The sequence below is a fragment of the Nannospalax galili genome, unplaced genomic scaffold (assembly GCF_000622305.1).
Source record: "Nannospalax galili isolate Female #2095 unplaced genomic scaffold, S.galili_v1.0 scaffold535, whole genome shotgun sequence".
NCBI classification, from domain to species: Eukaryota; Metazoa; Chordata; class Mammalia; order Rodentia; family Spalacidae; genus Nannospalax; species Nannospalax galili.
In genome coordinates this window covers 33,716-39,867 of record NW_008335373.1, presented here as the reverse complement: position 1 = coordinate 39,867, position 6,152 = coordinate 33,716, and positions in this window count along the sequence as shown.

Below are 6,152 nucleotides of genomic sequence, written 5' to 3'. Positions count from 1 at the left end.
TTTGGTTCCATGGCCACTGGGTGTGGAAAATGATGCGACTACTTAGCCAACATGTCTCCATTCTGATTCCACATTCCAACCTGCTAGGTTTGAAACCTCCAGATGATGCAGGTCACAGCTGAATCCTGCAATAGGTCAACAAACCCAGGGCCCAGGTGCCCATGTCTCTAAAGCTCCCCAGGGCTCCCACCTGCAGCCAGGATTGGGAACTACTGGCTGGACTCTGGGAGGTGTGCAGGTGGCCTTTGGTCTGAGAGGGTGGGGAGGGTGGGGATCCACCTGGAGGGTAAGCATACACAAGTCCTGCAGCACTTGCAAGGACTTGGGACATGGAGGCACACACTCACTGCAACTTGACTCTGTCCTGTGTTTGGCATTAACATCAGCACTCTCACACCAAAGAAAACTTACTCAGCTGTCTCTCACTATCTGTGGTTCCAGAACACTCCAACGATATCACATACTTTGTGGGCACGTAAGTCCCTTATATAAAATGTTGGGGGGGGTTGGAGAGATGGTTCAGTGGTTAAGAGCATTGACTGCTCTTGCAGAAGACCTAGGTTCAATTCCCAGCACCCACATGGCAACTAACAACCATCTGTAACTCCAGCTCCAGAGGAATCTGATGCCTTTTTCTGACCTCCACAAGTATTACATGATACAGATGCGCTTACACACATGCAGGCAATACACTCATACACATAAAATAAAAATTAAAAAAATAGAATCCTGTCTGTATATAACCTCTGCAACCCCTTATATTTTAGGCCATTTCTAGATTACTGATGGTGCCTGGTATAATTGAATTGTGATGTAGGTAGTTGTTACACTGGATTGTTTAGGGAATAACCAGAAAAAAACTGCATGTGCTGAGTACATGTTCAATTTTAGAATATTTTCTCCCATGACTGGTTGAATCCAGATGTGGTAAGCCTGTGAACACAGAGGCTGGGCTGCATGGTGGGCTACTGGGATGCAAGGTGGGGCATGTGAACTCAGGCTACACTACTGAGCACTGAATCCCCACTGTGTGTCCTTGGATAAGTCCCTCAGACTTCTTGTGCTTGTCTCTTCCGGTGCAAAATGAGGGCTCATGAGGACCAGTTTGCAGGGCGGAGCGTTCAGTGAGTAAACATATGAGAAGCTGTTAGGGGCGTGTCAGGTCCCGAGCAAGCACTCAGAGTGCTGGCTGTTGGTATGCATGAATCCAAAGATGGAAACCAACACTCCAGTAGCAATTCACATTAATCAGAAACTTCATTAAATTCCCTCCAGTTATGAACTATGATTTTTTTGGAAAGCTGACTCTTACATGGTCCTAGGATTGAATATACAGAAATCCACTTGCGATAAAACTCACAAATACCCCTGTCACCAAGATCAATTACAAAAGTAAGTTCACAGAATTTGCTCTCTTCCTTTTTTTTTTTTTTTTTTTTTTTTGAGGTAGGGTGTCATGTAGCCCAGGTTAGCCTTGAACTCACTCTGTGACTGAGGCTGGCCTTGAACTCCTGATCCCCCTGCTCCCACAGAGTACATGTTTGTGGGTACGTGTGTGGAGTCTTCCTTGATCCCTCTCTACCTTATTCACTGAGGCAGGTCTCTCACTTGAACTCAGAGCTCACTGCTATATGGCTGGTCCGGCTTGTCAGCTTGCTGGGGATTTACAGTTCCAGAAGGGGAGTCCATGAAAGCAGGGGGAGCAGGTGGCTGAGGCAGGAAGCTGGGAGCTCACATCTTCAGCAGAGTGATCTAGAAGTGGGGTGAGGCTATGGATTCTCCAAGCCCACCCCCAGTGACGGGCTTCCTCTAGACTCCACCTCCTAAAGAATCAATGACCTCAGCAAACAGCACTGGGACAGAGTGTTCACATACTCCAGCCTATGGGGGACATTTCTCATTCAAACCACCACACCCTGCCTCTGCATGCCGAGGCTGGAATTAAAAGCTGCACTGTCACACCAACCTGGCATTTATGTGGGTTCTGGGGATCTAAACCATATAGGGTCACAACCCTGCAGTGCTCAGAGGAACAGCAGCAGGGTTGAAAAATCTTCCCAGGCCCAGGAAACGGGGCGCGGGGGGGGGGGGGGGGGGGGGTGTGCGGGATTGATGAGAAAAAATAACTCTCTAACAACCAAAAAAAGCCTATGGCAACTTGGCCTCACAGAAGACTCCTGTCCTTCCCCAGCCCAGCAGCTCTGCTGCAAAGCTGAAACAGTGTGGTAACCTCCCCGTCCTGGGCTCTCACCTGCCGCAGGAAGAGCTCTGCGCCTGCCGCCTGCCTCGGAGCCTCTGGAGCCAGAGGTGAACTAAAGCTACACCAGAGGTGAAACCGGGCTCAACTGCAGCCTGGATGGATGGGGCCAACACACCAGGCTTCGGGAGGAGAGAGCACCCCTTTCTCAAGGTAGGCAGAGCATGCTTCACGCTGTGCTGATTCTTCCTTCTCAGTGTCCACAAACACATTCAAAGATTAAGGAACACTAAACTGTGACAGCTGGGCTGGAGAGATGCTCAGTGGGTAAGAGTGTGTACTGCTCTTGTAGACGACCTGAGATCAGTTCCCAGCACCCACAATGGGTGGCTCACAACAGCCTGTGACTCCAGCTCTACAGATCTGACTCCCTCTTCTGACTTTCTGCTGGCACTAAACATATGTGGTACACATCCCCACATGCACACAAATAAAAATAAATCTTTAAAAAATGTTTCAGTGAGTAGACTCAATTGAGGCAGATCTGGAGTCAGCTTAGGCTTTTGAAATCTGGGACTTTAAAACTTGAACAGAGGGCTGGAGCAATGGCTCCGCAGTTAAGAACACTGGCTGTTCTTGCAGAAGACCCAGGTTCGTATCCCAGCACCCACATGGCAGCTAACAACTGGCCGTAACTCCAGTCCCAGGGGATCCAACAGCCTCTTCTAACCATCTTGGGCATTGCACGACACGGGTCACTGACCGACATGCAGTCAATACATGCATACACATAATATAAAAGCAATAAACTGGGCATGGTGGCACATGCCTGTAGCGTGGTCTACATAGTGAGTTCCAGGACAGGTAGTGAGTTCCAGGACAGGTGGGGCTACAGGGAGACCCTGCTTCAAAAAGACAAAATAATAATAATAATAAATAAATAAATAAATAAATAAATAAATAAATAAACTTGGACAGAAATGTAGTTTTCTAAAAGCAAACATTTATAAATAAGTGGGACATTTCACGTGAGATCTGGAAACTATTCAAAGGACTAAAGAAGGTCCTAGAGTGCACTAACATGATCTACATGAAGACTTCGATCTGAAGCAACTGGACACAGTGAAGGCAGGGATTAGGGGAATTAAGACAGAACATTTGAGGGCTAGAGAGATGGCTCAGCAGTTAAGAGCACTGGCTGCTCTTGCAGAGGACCTGGGTTTGATTCCAAGCACCCACATGGTGGCTAACAACTGTAACTCTAGTTCCAGGGGATCTGATGCCCTCTTCTGACCTCCACAGGCATTGCATGACACAGGTACACTTACATACATGCAGGCAATATTCTCATATACATTTAAAAAAAAAAAAAAGACAGGACATTTAAAATGCCAAACTGGAGCATTTGGAGGAAGAAAATGGAAAAGTCTAGAAGAAAGAACCTGAAGTTTGTGAACCACTGCAGTGTGCTCCAACCCGAGTGCTGGAGGCTGAGGAGTAGAGAGAAAAATGTGGTGAAGAAGTATTTGAAGAGTCACTTCACAGCTGATGAAATATATCGATTCACAGAGCCAAGAACCTCGGCAGACTCCAAGAAAACAAAGATGAACGAAAACCCGTAGGGGCCAGACACGCTCATAACCAAACTACAAGACAGGCAAAGGTAGAGAGCTCTTCCAACAGCCAAGGTGAAGGGGAAGTCACTAGCCCTAGACAGTGATAAAAACTGGCTGATTTCTCACCAGAAATGTGCTAAACTTAATAAGAATGGAGGAACCTTCCTTCCTTCCTTTCCTTTTTTAAAAATCTTTTTGAAACAGGGTCTCCCTGTAGCCACAGCTGGCCTAGAACTTGCTATGTAGACCAGGCTGGTCTTCATCTCACAGACATTCACCTGCCTTTTAACTCCTGAGTGCTGGGACTAAAAGTTTACACCACCTCACCCAGCTTTCGTCCTTTCTTATGTATTCCTAATCTTGGTATGCAGTGTGTGTGTGGAGGAGAGAACTGATTCCTGCAAGTTGTCCTCTGACGAGAGAGAGAGAGAGAGAGAGAGAGAGAGAGAGAGAGAGAGAGAGAGAGACTGTAATCCTAGCATTTGGGAGGCTGAGGCGGGAGGATTGTGAGTTCCAAGCCTGCCTGGGCTACACAGCGAGCCCATGACTCCCTCCCCCCACTGCCAGAAAGAAAGAAATTCTGACCCAATGCATGGGAAAACACTGAAGACACATTAAATGACAGGAGCCAGTCAGAGGAGGATAGACATCCAGTGAATCCAATTCAGGGAGAAGAGGAAAGAGGGTTGCAGGAGGCTAGGGGAATAACTTCTAGGGAAAAGTATGAAAAATTCTTTGGGATTTAGGAGTTTGCAGAGGGCAACACAAAAAAACCTGATCCAGAAGAACATTTAAATGTGAAAACCTCAAGGTGAAAAAACGTTGGGGCTGTGGAGTGGTCCAGGATCCCCCAGTGAGTGAAGGGCCTGGGGACATGACCCAGAATCCCCCAGTGAGGAGCCTGGGGCATGGCCTAAGATCTCCCCAAGGTGGTGGGAGGTGGGGCTTTGCTCAGTGGTAGAACGTAAGGCCTTAGGTTCCATTCCCAACACCAGGTTAAAAATTTATTTATTTATTTATTTACTTATTTACTTATTTATTTATTTTATATGTATGAGTGTTATGCCAGCTTGTGTGTAAGTGCACTGTGTTGTGCAATGCCTGAGGAAGACTGAAGAGGTCATCGGATCCCTGGAACTGGAGTTACAGATGGTTGTTAGCCACCATGTGGGTGCTGGAATTTGAACCTGGGTTTTCTACAAGAACAACCAGTGCTCCTAACTGCTGAGCCATCTCTCCAGTTCCTTAAAATTTCTTTGTAAAGGTTTGCTCTATGTAAGACTAAGTTAAAAAGACAAAGCACAGACTGGGTAAACTGGGTGAACTATTTGCAGCAATATAGCTGGGAAAAGGTTGGTATCTGGAATATATAACTCTCAAGGGCCAGCAAGATAGCTCATTAGGTTAAGGGGCTTCAATTCCCCAGGACCCCATGGAACGAGAAAACTGACCTCCCTATCCCAAGTTGTCATCTGACCTTTATACAAGCACTGTGACACATACACCCTCACACAATATAAATAATGTAATTTAAAATGTTTACACAAAATGAACTCTCAAGATGCAAGAATCAGAAGTCAAATAAGCCCATTGGAAAATGGGAGAGCTGGCAGGAGGTGAGAGTTAAGCAAAGATACAGATGGTCAATTCACACCTGAGATGTTTGGCACTCACAGGCCATCAAGGGTGATATAAACCAAACCAGGTCTCCCTGCCACGGCCCTGCCCAAGCCATTCCGGATGAGGCAGAGTCCTTTAGGCTGGGAGAAGCTGATTCTTTAAGCACTCAGAAGACTGAGACAGTTTTTAAAAGTAAGCTTAGGGCCGAAGAGATGGCTCAGTGGTTAAGAGCACTAGCTGATCTTGCAGAGGACCTGGGTTCAGTTCCCAGCACCCACTGATGGCTAACAATCATCTGTAACTCCGGTTCCAGGGCATTTGACACCCTCTTCTGGCCTCTTCAGGCATTGCACAACATGGGTGCTCTTACATACATGCAAGTCAAACACTCAGACACATGAAATAAAAATGAACTTAAAAACTAATTATGTAGATCTGGGGACACGTCTTACTTGGCAGAGAGCTTACTTAGCATGCACAAAGCCCAGGGTTTGATCTTTGGGAGACCAGCCTGGGTCTCATGACATGACATGTCATGTCTCTTGAGACATGACAGTCTTGTCTCAAAGCACACACAATCGAGCGTGTCACCTCAGTCGGCATTCCTACACGGTCCTGCAAGGGGAAGGAAAAGGTTCCCCTGGCCTCCCACCCACAGATGACTGGGCACTTGGCACTAAGCACTATTTCATTTAAATTCCCCACCAACCCTCAGGTCT